Source organism: Hemicordylus capensis, chromosome 4, assembly GCF_027244095.1.
Source record: "Hemicordylus capensis ecotype Gifberg chromosome 4, rHemCap1.1.pri, whole genome shotgun sequence".
Lineage (NCBI taxonomy): Eukaryota > Metazoa > Chordata > Lepidosauria > Squamata > Cordylidae > Hemicordylus > Hemicordylus capensis.
In genome coordinates, this window is record NC_069660.1 from 101517161 (window position 1) to 101530757 (window position 13597).

General features: G+C 42.1%; 1 protein-coding gene across 9 annotated transcripts in view; it reads left to right on the plus strand.

Annotated features, from left to right (window-relative positions):
- NFIA (nuclear factor I A) overlaps positions 1–13597 on the plus strand; it is a 708337-nt gene that overhangs the window by 653038 nt on the left and 41702 nt on the right. The window lies entirely within an intron of this gene.

The window sequence follows — 13597 nt, forward strand, 5'->3', positions numbered from 1 at the left end:
CATACTGGATTATGCATATTTAAGCACTGTTTCACCTGCCCATGATTTTCTAGTGCAAAAGCATTCATGTACTTCAGGAGGAGAGCCCAGATGCCATTTTTCTCTTTGGTAAACAATCAGCAGCTGAAAATCTATTTCTTCTTCATAATATCACAAGAATGCACTTTTACACCATTCAAATTAATAGCCACATTTATAGAAACTGTGTATTAGCCATATTTGTAAAAAAGAAGGAAAAAGCCCTCAAAGACAGAGACAAAACAGCATTATTAATAATACTTGTAAAAATGTTCTAAAACTGAAGCATACTTACTTAGGAAAAAGTCTTAAATAGTAGAATTTACTTCTGGTTAAATATGCTTATGATTGACCTAATTTGTTTCAGCACCTCCAGTCAAATGTGATATATATCTATTTTAAAAGGCTTCAGTACATATAAGAGTGATGTGTTTGACAGTAATAACCCAGTAGATCAAGAACTCCTGTACAGGTGGTCAGACAGAGCAAAGGATCCAGTGTGTGATGGAAGGTTTTATGTTTGTGTGATGGAAGGTTTCATGTTGTTGAAAAGTGGTATATAAGTTGTTGTTGTTGTTTTTGTTTTTGTTATGGTGCTTGCTCTGAAATTTGTGATTTGTCAATCACAGAGCGAGCTTAAATTATCAGACCAAGCATCTAGTTACAACTCTGGGTAGGTTATCATGAACCACCCGAGGTAGCCCAGATTGGGAGATTTGCATGGCAAGTGTGCTCCTGAATACCGTTCTAAAATCCTAGAAATTTTCACCAATGTCGGGTTGGCACTGTGCCAACCCAACATATAACCAGGACTAGTAATCTGGGCTTTGACTTATGGTTTCTGATCCCGGTTAAATGTTGGGTTGGTGAAGTGCAACCTGGCATTTTAGAAAAATTCCAAGTTTTTACAACTGGAAATCAGGAGTGCACACAGTACTCAAATTCTAGGTTGGGCAGCCTTGGGCAAGCCTTGAGAACCCACCCTCAGTTACATTTGCATTAATAACTATTTTTTCATTCCTCCTCCATGGGATTGTTCAGTATAACACAGTAATATAATCAGAAAATTCAGTGATTCAAAAACACTGAAGAGTTAATAACATCTCTACAAGCATACCAGAGTGATTTTATTATTAATAAATACATACATACATACATACATACATACATACATACATACATACATACGCTTGCATGGCAGGCTAGTCTGCCACAATGGGAGGGTAGGGATTACATTGTAACATGTAATTCCTGTTGTGGTCCCACTCCAGATCAGTCTCCCACCCCACCTCTGGTGCTATTTGGCAAGAGGGAGAAAGCTCCCATTGGTGTCAACGAGAGCTATTTATTTTCTTGTCAAATAACACCAACGGGAGGGGGACGTCCAGAACAGGACCACAGTAGTGGCAAAGTGTTGTAGCCTCTCTGACACCATCGTCCTGATCTGCATTGGGCTTCTGTGCATGTGAGATTTACAAAAGCAAATAGCCTTGGTGTGCTTGCAGTGATGTTACCAATATCACTTGTAGTTTGGGAGTACCTTATCCCCCCCCTTTCTCTTTATTCTAGAACAACAACAAAACAAACAGCAAGAAATATAACAGTAAAGATAAAAGGAATATATTTTATCTACCATGGGAGAAAAGAGATTCATATTTGCCCTTAGCTATAGAATACCAAGTTGCCTCAAGAAACAGTGAAAAACCTCCAAAAGCATCCTTAATTCAGGCAGCACTAATTTGACCTCAGTGATGTTGGGATAACCCTGCTCTGTTTAGACATTTGTTATAGTTGTATCCAAAGCTTGACCAAAATATTGTATTCCTCTTAGACAAGGACACTTTTTCAATGTGCTTTTTCCAGGCCATTTCAAATTCCCAAATGTCAATTAAGAAAATAGTTGTTGGCAGTTTTGTTAACAGCTAATTTGAGCCAGATGTTGAAAAAATATTAAGGCTCTACTTAATATCCCATAATGATGAGGAAGGGGAGAATGAACAAGAGGAATTTGTGTTTAGGACAACGATAGCTTTTCTTTAGAATGGTTTCATGGTTACAGTACAGTATTTTAAAGGCCAAGAACAAGAAGCATTATCATTTGCTTTCATTTGGCAATGACAATTTAAAGAACAACAATTAACCATAAAAATCTAAGACAGAATTATAATTGTCTTCCTTTTCCAGAAAATTGGAAAATAGAACATAGATAGATGTCACACAGTATACGTTAAGGGTATGCTGTAAACAGTGGTCCATTGTATTGTCATTTGGCATACATCAATAATATAGCCCTCTTCGGCCATTATAAATTGTAAGCATGAGCACTACTCATGAGGGGGAAAGCAGGGAGGAAATCCATCCCCCCACTTGCCACACACACACATACACACACCCCACTCCTAATGACCATGCTTGCGTGTTGTTTGTCTGGACAGGGCAGCACCAAAAGCGTGATGGCTGGAGATCCTGTGAGCTGCAACCTCAACTCACAGGATCACCGACCATCATGATTACAGTGTTGCCTCATTCAGACAAACAGTGCCCTAAGCGTTGGGACCTCCCTGCTTTCCCCTTCGCAAGCAGTGCTCATGCTGATGATTTATAATGTCTGAAGAAGACTGTTGTCTAAGGCTCAAATCAGTCATGCATTCACTGGCATGATGGCCACTTCAACTGTTGCTCAGCTCAGCATGGAAAGTTGTTCATGTGAAATAGCTCACCATGCAGTTCTGATTATTTCTACCAGACCATTGCAAAATTTTGCCGCCACCACCTGTTTTGCGAAGGAGTCGTTCGTTTCCAGTTCTCTGGTGAACATCATCGTAACGACAAACTAACTGCTTCACACGAATAAATTACAACACGGAGCAACATCCACACAGTTGTATGTCAGCTGACCAGCATACCACTGTTTGCCTGTAGTAATTGGACCTAATGAATTCACAAATCAGTTAAACCGAGGATTCGAGGACATATTTTCATGTTACACACTGCACCCATTAGATGATAGCTTGTTTGTGTGTGATCATAGATCTGTTGCCATGGATAGCACTTTCATATTGCGACCCCAGGCTGTGATGAGCTGGTGCAATAAGAAAGAATGGTTAGTCTGAAAAATGATTAGTCTGAGAAATGGCTCAGGCAAGCAGTTGAATGGTAGCTGCAGTTTATCTCACGGGGGTGGGGGAGTTGTATCACGTTCACAAATCGTGTGAACTTACCCTCTCAGTAATGAAATCGATATTTTCCAGGACTCAGATTGTGAGACACTGTATGCTTTCTTGCTGACTTTTCCTTTTGCACTCTTCAGTAAGGGCTTTACTTTATAGCTAGAATGGATAGAACTGGTTAAACTGTGTTGGATTTCAAGCCTTCTCCGCATTGAACAAGGTCACAGAAAGTACACCAGCAACTCAGAGAATAAGTTAACTCTTTTGAGTTCTGTTTCTGTTGGTTAAGCAATAGAAAGCAGCTTGCATATCTGCTTCCCACAGCTAAGCCTCCCTTGAAGTGCTTCCTGTTTGACACACATTCAAGAAAATATTCATACATTTTTACATGTGAGCCATCATCATTCTTTTGTAAGCTTTGAAATTGTATTAGTTTAGAGTGTTAAGTTAAAGCAAGCTCTTTTTGGTTACAGTCCTGTGCTCATAAGGATTCAGACTGCACAGTCCTGTGCACACTTACTGAGAAGTAAGCACCATTGAACTTAGTTCAGGATCAAAATGGGATGTGAGCAGTTGTGTTAAGGAATGCAGCCTGACAGTCTAGTCTTAAATATATTCATTCACAAGTCAGTCCCTTTGGTTTCACGGAGACTTACTTCCGAATAAGTTTGCTTAGGATTGCAGCCATTTGTGTGCAAACATTTAGCTTTTTTCCTAAGAAAAAAAAGCTAAATTTATTTGCCCCATAATGTGGGCAAATTTATTAGTTATAAGAACAGATCAACAAAAGTAAAGATTGAGGTCATTCACACAATCAAAAACGGTGTTCTACCTGTGTTTGGGAGCTCTGTGTGCTCCAAATTTTTGGTTGTCTGGAAGCAAGGTAGAAAACCTGGATAGAAGTGATTGTGTGGAAGCAAGATAGGAGAACAGAACATAAGAATATAAGAACAGCTCCGTTGGATCAGGTCCAAGGCCCATCTGGTCCAACATCCTATTTCACACAATAGCCCACCAGATGCCACTGGAAGCCTACTGGCAGGAATTGAGGGCATGCCCTCTCTCCTGCTATTATTCCCCTGCAACTGGTACTCAGAGGCATCCTGCCTTTGAGGCTGGAGGTGGCCTATAGCCCTCCGACTAGTAGCTGTTGATAGACCTCCATGAAGTTATCCAAACCCCTCTTAAAGCCATCCAGGTTGTTGGCTGTTGTTGGCAGGTTGAGGGAAAGCTCCAGATTTTCCTCCTACCTTGCTTCCACACAGTCACTTCTCCCTCCTCATACCCAGATGTTGGCACTCATACAACTGAAATTTGGTAACACATACAGCTCTCAAACCTGAGTAGAACACAGTTTTTGCTTGTGTGAATGGCATCAGTGTTACCCTGCTCTGAACCTGTCCTAGTTTACCAGTGTAATTTTTAAAATGTCATGCACAGGACTGGACTATTCTAAGTGAAGTCTGACCAGCTTTGAAATGGGTAGAATGATTACTACTTATGAGCAGGACACTATACCTCTCTTAATGCAGCCCAAGATTACATTAGGAGGCTATTCACATGCGTGTGAAAAACCGAGTTAAGACAGCCCATCCAATTTTTGCATATGAACTGCCGGGATCAGGCCCAATCCCAGCAGCAACACAGCAGCAAGGCTGCCTAAACAGCCGCCCTTTACGGTAGTGGCTGTTAAGGAATAAGGAAGCGAGCCTAACCTGCTTGCACCTGCAGCTCCCACACTACAGGGAACCCGAGGAGGGCGGGGGGGGCTCCCCACCGCATACTTGGACAGTGCATCCTGGTAGTTTTGGCAGCCGGGACAGCACATCCTGGCCCCTGGCCCTCCCCGCTGTCTGGCTGCGCAGGTAATCATCTGGGTGTGTGGAGAGTGCACCCAGAAACATGTGGGATCATCTGTGGGGAAGGTAAGAATAACCCACCTTCCCCGCATCCCCCTACATATCCTTCTCACTGATCGTGAGAAGAGGCTCTAGGTTTTTTAGCAGCTGCATCACACCACTGCCTGCCAAGATTATTTTAAATCTTGATTCTGTCTTCTAAGGTTTTGGTATGCTTCTCTTCACAGCCCACCCAAATTTGTGACATATGCAGATTTGATAAGCGTGCACTCTACTCCTTTATCCAAGTCACTTATAATAATATTGATCAGCAAAGGGCCTAGCACAGAACCCTGTGGCGTTCCACTCAATACCTCCTTCCAGGTTCACATGGAGTGATTAATGAGCACCAGTTGGCTATGGTTGTTCAACCAGCTGTGAATCTACTGAACTGTAGTATGCATCTGGCCCACATTGTACCATCTTGTCAACAAAGATACCATGTACCATGGGAGACCTTGTTAAAGGACTTGCTGAAATCAAGGCATAGCATCCCCATGATCTACTAACTCTTATCAAAACAAAGGCAAAAACATTAGTCTGCCATGACTTGTTCTTTAGAAAGCCATGCTGACTCCTAGAAATCACCCCATTACTTTTCAAATGCTCACAGATGGACTGCTTAATCTCTGCTAGAATCTTTCCAGGTATCAGTGTCAAATTGATCAGTCCGTAGTTACCCAGATCCTCCTTTTTCTCCTTTTTTGAAGGTAGAGACATCTTTTCCATTTCTCCCAGCACTGCAACCCATTCTCCAGGAGTTTTCAAAGATTACAGATGGTGGTTCTGAAATCATATTCAAATATTCTTCAGTATCCTGGGATGTAATTCATCTGGATCTGGAGACTTTCATTCATTTAAAGTAGCTAGGTTTTCTTTTGATAATCTCTTTAACTATCTTGAGCTGCGATTCCCTCTTTATTAGTGCAACTGTTACCACGTAGGGCCACATTTCCCTTGTGGGAGAAGACAAATGTATAATAGGATTTAAGCTGCTCTTCCTTCCCATTGTTATCCATTACTATTTCACCATCTTTTGCAAGCAACAGATCTATCACTTCTTTAATCTTCCTCTTGCTTTGGACACAGCTAAAAATCCTATTTTTGTTGGTTTTAGCATCCTTCACAAGCTTCAGCTCAGTCTGAGCTTTCGTCTTCCTGACACCATGCCTGCAGATTAGGGCTACTCTTTTATATTGTTACTTGGTTATATGCCCCTTGTTGCATTTCCAGTACTTGTCCTGTTTACTTGTAAGCTTCTTCACTGTCTACCAGTCATTTCTATGCTCAGTACAAGAAGCTGTTCCTGGCCTTTAAAGCCCTATCTTGTTTAAGATGTAAATTTCAGATGTAATTGCTGAATTGCACTGCAGATTAAAGGGGAAAAAATAAAAACATCATTTATTTTCATACAATATTTTCTTTTCTTTTCTTGCACAGTTTCAAATTTAGACATGTTATGATGTGATATTTTAATAAATGTGGTGGTTTATAAAATTTAGGATGTAAATTCAAAACTGAAATAATGTTCTCTTTCTTCCAAACATTTTTTTCCATTTGCTTCTCAAGCAACAGTCTTTAAAAGAGACATTTTCACCCAGAGATGAAAGTTTGGGAGGTATAGAAATTTAAAAATAAATAAATAAAAATAAAAAGAGATGGATCTTGTATGGTATCTTGTTTGCTGGTAGATATAAATGAGTTCTGTATTATCAGAAAAGGAAATAATATCCCGTGTAGATAGTCATCCACTGAAAATATTCTGTATTCTTTCCCCTGACATCTAATACTAAGGAATGTCCCACATGTGACCCAAGTGACATTGGCTGTGTTGCAACTCCTTTATGGCAGCTCAGAGGGAAATGGCAAAATCTCCAGTTACGTTTTCCCTGAACTACTGAGCTAGGCTTCTCCCTAGGGCAATAGCTTCTCAGTGGTCTCTTCTCCCAGGGTAGATTTTATATGGACTGCTGACTCATATACTCTTTTTCAATCAGTCCAGCATCAGCAGCTGCATGAGCTGGCCATTTAGAAAATTCCTACTTTTTCATACTATTTTGGTTTCCATCTTGTGGACTTTAGAGCCACATGGTTCTGTTCCTTTCATTAGCTTTTCTAATACCCAAAAGAAAAATTGATACTTCTGTAGTGACAGCTTCTGTCTGGTTTGGTCTGCAAATGCTTGGACCAAACCTGCAAATGCTTGGCAAATGCTTTTTCTTATGGTAGTTGCTAAAGCAAAGTGTCAGAGCACATAGAATTTTGCAGGCAAGTGGTTGGAAATCAGAGGAAATGTTGTATTCCTGCAGTTAGCAGAGATTTTTATATGCAATTTGCATATGGGCTGACATGGGGGAAATATTTGCCACAACGAACTTTGAAATTAAGTAAAAATTGGATGTAATTTCATGGAGAGATGCTTTTTGCTTCTTTCAGAGCAGCACTCCTAAGTTTTCCTCTTTTGCTTCATTTCATATGGATTAGGACTAGTTTCATTTTCTGACTCAAGAGATATAGGCTGAATTCAGACATAACGTGAAACCGGAGGTTCTTCAACCCACAATTTCAACTTTAAACTGTAAATCACACTGCAGATGTTCGTTCAACTGCAGTCCACCAACCTCCAGTTCCAGGAGAAGGAGCACCTCCCTGCTGCTTGGCCGCCAAAGCCTATCCCAGCAAGCTCCATGGCCAGACTATGGGCAAAGCGCCAGCACATCAGTGTTGTTACCCATCTGATGGTTCTTCTCATGAGTTGTGAGGGGATGGCCCCATGGCCTGGCACTCTCTTGAGCGAGCACAGTCCGCCCCAGGTCATCATCCGCCGTCATCATATATGTTGAATTGCTCCTTTCACTGGAGCAATGCTGATCCTGTTGCCCAGCCCTTAGCTTAGGGTCCACAAACCCCCAAGGGGGAGGGGCTGGGCCCTGCCCACTTCATTCTCAGAGAGCCGGTGCCCATCTCACTTAGTGCCCGTCCTGTCATCCCACACCCTTTCCCTCCTGCTTGCCAGGCTGGGGGTGCAAGGGACAGAGTGGGAAGATGAAATGTCCCTGTGTGACGTACTGCTTGACAGACTGACAAGCCTGCAATGAGAAGTGGCAGCGTCCCTGTTGCCAGGCAACTCTATAGCTACATAGGTGACAGCAGGGGCAGGGCTGGTGCTCAGAGAGGCAACCAGTGAGAAGCGTGGCAGCCATGGGGCAGATGCAGTCCTGGGCACATCTGCACCGCCGTCTCTATTTTTGGTTTGAAAATCAGCATGAAGCCATGGTTATGGCAGCATTCAGGACTGGACGTAACGTTTCGACGGCCAAACCAGAGGTCTCAGCAGCAAACCTTACTGCAAACCAAAGATTCAGACTGGACTTTGGCGAGGCAAACTACAGGTTGCTTTCATCTCAAAACCGTGATTTCACGAATTTGGGCCTATTGGAATTCCAACCTTTGCCCCATTTAACTCTGGTTTCATGTTATGTCTTAATTCAGCCTCCATTTCTTTGTTCTGTCCTTTATTATCACACCACTTACTCTTCTCACTCTTCTTGATGCGTGAAATGCATGTAAAAATCTATAAATTCAAATGTTAGGATATGTCACTTGTTTTTTCAGATAGATTCTGCCCTGCTTTGTAATTAAACTCACATAGGTGCTTTTGTTTTTCCCTTCAAGTTACCTTTTCACAAGAGCAAGAATTGGAATTTTGCTTGCCTGGATAAATCCATAATAAACAGCCTAGAACACAAGCTTCCTATTGAGAGAGCATGCCTACCATAAGAATCAAGATTCATAGCAGACTTGTAATTACCATCATGTAGCCTTATCTTCAATGTGGCTATCAGCCAAACAATCCTGAAATTTGTGGGTAACTCCCAAGGAAGGAGACATTTTTCAGTCTCCTCCCCACATGCCACACTGAGAATTTGACTCGTAGAATCCACTAGTTTGCACACCAGTTTTAGATCCTATTGGAACAAAAAATAATTATTTACAATGGACATAGATAGATTTCTGGATCTAGTTGCACTACATCTTACACATTTTTATCTGCTTCTAAAAAGCAGGGAAGTTTCTTTAGAGGCACTGCTTTTTTTTAACTACAGGCATTTTTACTTCAAAATAGAAAGGGAAAGGAGCAGTACACTTGCATCTGTTTGTGGAAGTTGGCAAATGTGCAAATATGATAAATGAACTACTAAGTAAATCTTCACAGGCTTCGTACACTTCTAACTAAACAATCATTTTACAATGTATTATGTGCCTGTGCTCATTTTGTGCAAAGTCTTTTGTTAAAAAGTGGCTGCAGAAAGCTCAGACGGATTTAATTGCACATAGTGCCTTAAAAAATGAGTTGGATGCAGAGAATCTACACACTATACTTACTCTTTTTGCGTCCAGTCCCCCTCACAGTACCCAAGACAGCTTCAAATTCCCCAAACCACAACAAACCAGGGTGAGATTAGATTATAGTCAAATATGGCTTAGTTGTTAGAAGAGACTGAGCATGTCCTTGACTCATGAAGATCAGAGAAATGGATGGAAGCCCAATGGTGGGCGTGAGGGATATGACGAATGTAGTACACATGAAGAATAAGGTAGTTTCCCAGGACAAAAGTAGAACAGCTGTTATCACACTTGCTTGCACAAATGTACATGACCCAAGTGTGCATCTGTGTTTTTAGAACAAACTGGGGCAATTAGCTCAAAAATTGCAAATTTGCAGTTGTGCATAACAAATGGATCACGGTCTGGACACAGACAAATATCAACATTAGGTTACCCCATATGAGCAAGAGTCTAAGACTCTTTTGAAACAAATTGCTACAGATTATTGATAAAGCAGAAGCACAATTCAAATTGTGTTATTTGACAACCTTGATACTGTTGCAATTTCAGGACCTCGATAAGGAGGGAGGCGGAATGAGGGACTAATGGCTCTAGTAGTCTAATGTAAGCAGAAGGAGGGGTAGAAGGAAGGAGAGAGAGAGAGAGAGAGGAAGGATAAGAGGAAACAAAGTGCTGTCACAGCACCAAGATCTGTGGCACTATGTGTGCCCACAGCTAGTAAAGGGGAGCACTGGGGTACCTAGATAGACAGGAGTAGGGATCGACCTGAAGCTAGCTGGAACTATTCAGACTCAGAGTTTTCTCACTAGGGTACTGTGTGGCATTTTGAGAGCTCTTAGTCAGGTGCAGGGATGTTCCCAATACAAGCCCACACAGAAAGTGACCCAAGGACTCTGGTTTTTTAGAATGTCCAGGGCAGTCCAGTTTGGGTCTCCTTGCAGCAGTTCCACACAAGGCTAGTGATTTTAACTCAACAGCTATTCTGGACCCCATAGCCCAGTGTTCCTGCTTAGAGTCTCAGCAGCCAATGGTCTCTTGATTGGGGAAAGGAGGTGAGTACAAAATCAGGTACTTGGCTGGCTGGGTTTCTAAAGCAATGGCATGCAGCTTGTGCCACCAAACTCCAGCAGCAGCAGTGAACCTTCAGAATGAACCACCAAAGGATAAACAAAAACAAAAACAAAACCCAGGATCAGCAAACCACATATGTCTGGGATTGTCAGGACCTTTGATAGGGTTCTGTCCTATGCAAAATCTCAAAGGGAAGAAAACTTCAAAATAGACATAAGGGACCAGACCAGAGGTGGGTGTGGGTGCAGAAGCAACTGTCCAGAGGAAGTGCAATTGTGTCTATAGAATAGGTTAAACATGCTTTTAGCACATCTTTTGTTGTTTCAGGAACTCAGGCTTAATCAATGACACACATGATTAAGGGGGGGGAGGTGCCACCATTCCTAGGCAGCTTTTGCACCATCTCCTTCTAGTCTGGTGGCTATAGGCCACCTCTAGTCTCAGATACAAGAAGCCTCCAAATACCAGTTGCAGGGAAACAACAGCAGGAAAGAGGGCATGCCCTCACCCCTTGCGTGTGGGCCACTGTGTGAAACAGGATGCTGGACTGGAGGGGACCTGAGCGTCATCCAGCAGAGCTGTACTTATGTTCTTATACACAACATTACTGCTCGATTCAAGCACAGGTCAAGGCTAGTTATTTGTTATTGTTTTGGTCTTGTGGAAGTTCATCATGCTGCGGCTACATGAGATCAGTGTCACAAGCTGCCAGCGATTGCTCCATAAACCAACCCAGCCAAGTACCTGGTTTTATACTCTCCTCATTTCCCCAATCTATGGCACCAAGTGCCTGTGTGTACTATTGCATAGAACTTGTGGGAAGCCAGTTTTCCAACAGAAAGAAGGGAAAGGAAAGAGGCTGTCTGCTAAAGAACATAAAAATCTGAATCATAAGGGAAGTGTGGGGACAGGTTTTCTGTATTTAAATTAATGTCTTTGCATGCTCTTATGTGTCCAGTGTGACTGATTGTTTCAGGTATGAGAGAGCAGAACTGCAAGCCTGAGCAGCTTGAATTGTGGTTTGATCTGGAATATTTTGTATTTAAGACCTAGCCCAGTGCATCTTCCCACTTCTCTCATATTGAAAAGATACCCAATTCTAGACAGCATCTAGTAAGAAGGATCACATTAATCTCAGGGTATTCCTTTCTCTAGGGAGTACTGTCTGTTGGCCCAATCTGTGTGCAGTTCTCCAGTGCAAGCCTCGTTAATTTCAATGGGGAAATTATTAGAAGAGTGAATTATATCTATGGATTGCTAAAAAAATATTGACTTGTTTTCAAGCCAATTGACCTTTAAAAATCCAGGTTTGCTGGACAGAGAATTCAAGTTTTAAAGAGCTTTTAAAAAAACACACCACTGTATACCAAATAAAGCTTTCCGCTTCGTAGCATGCTCTTTACAAAAGTTTGAAGCTCTTCTCACGATCAGTGAGAAGAGCTTTGGGGCTAACTACAGGGAGAATGGGCTTAGCCCACTCTCCCCACAGATGAGCAGCCGCTCATAGCTGGTCGGCCAGATAGGCTGTCCACACGACTGCCAGATCCATCACGGAGCTGGCAGGGGCTGCGGGGATTGTGGGCCATGCGGCCTCCAGAAGTTCCAAGATGCCCCACGCGAGCACGCAGGTCGTTCTGGAGAGAGCTCCAAGCTCGGGAGGCTGCTTGCACCCTCTCGGTTGGGGGTCTACTCCTGTGTTGCCATGTGCCACAGCAACACACGGGCAAAAATATGAGGTTAATGGAACACTCGCTCTGTTAACCTTGTCTTAGGGGAGGGTGTTTTAGGTGGGCCTTGGGAGTGCCCGTAGCCTGCTTTCTAGTGATCGGGAGAATAGCTTCTCTTTCTTTTCTCAATCATTCAGGGTTTATGATTAATAAGGATAGTGATCCACCCGGAACTGCAGACTGAGATTGTAACCTACTAAATGGGTCTTAAATACCCAATATCTTTTCTGTTTAAAATCTTCTCTTAAACACAGCTGCACGTTTCTTCAAGCACGTATCTTCATCCTTTGCTACCTTTATTTCTCTTTTCTGATTTCCTGCTCTCCACTTTCACCTCCCCCAACCAACCTCTGCTGCAGATAATGGTGTATTGGATTAGCCTGCCTTACCGCTGCATCAGATCCCAATCGATTTATTGACTCTGTCAGAGAGGCTAGTACAGTAATTGTTACAAGAACAGAATGGAAAGCAAGAGCGTGTCCACATAAAAAAATAAAAATGATGTTTTGTTCTTTCTTTACCTTCCTCTTTTTTCCTATTCTATAGATCTTTATATGTTTACACAGAGAGTGTAGTTCACTTAGGTTAATCGGCTCCTTCTGCATTATTAATTGTGGCAGTTTGGGTGCTAAACGACAACATACATAGTATTGAAATAATTGCTATCACCATATTCTAGTGAATTTGAGAAGGTTTAGGGACTGCTGTTTTTTGTTTTTTGACCCTACCTCCTTTCATGGTTGTTTGAGAGTATTAAATCACAGTTCTTTGATTGACAGTGGTTATCAATACAATCAGTCTTAGAGGTGGAAAAAATGGTGCAACTCCAAAATGGAATTGATGAGCTCTTCAAAATATTAAGTAGATGGGCACCAAAATCCCATAAGTATCTGTAACTGCAGTGGAGCACATATAGCTTGCCGCTCTTTTGCTATAGTGGCAACCTGTACTTGGCAAGTGGGACAGATCCATCCTACTGTGGTGTGAGTTTACTACAGTCTCTTCAAAACAATGAGATAATTCACACAGTCAAAAACTGTGTTCTGCTTAGGTTTAAGAGCTGTGTTTGCTCCCAATTTTTGGTTCTGTGGAAGCAAGGTAGAAGGAAAACCTGGGTAGAAGTGATTGTGTGGAAGCAAGGTAGGAGGAAAACCCAAGTAGCTTTTTCTCCTACCTTGCTTCCAAACAATCACTTCTACCCAGGTTTTCCTTCTACCTTGCGTCCATACAACCAAAAATTGGGAGCACTCACAGCTCCCAAACAGTGTTCCCTCTAACAGGGATTCCCAGTTGTTGACTACAATTCCCAGAATCCCCAGCTACAATGGATTTTGCTTGGGGATTGTTGGAGTTGTAGTCCACA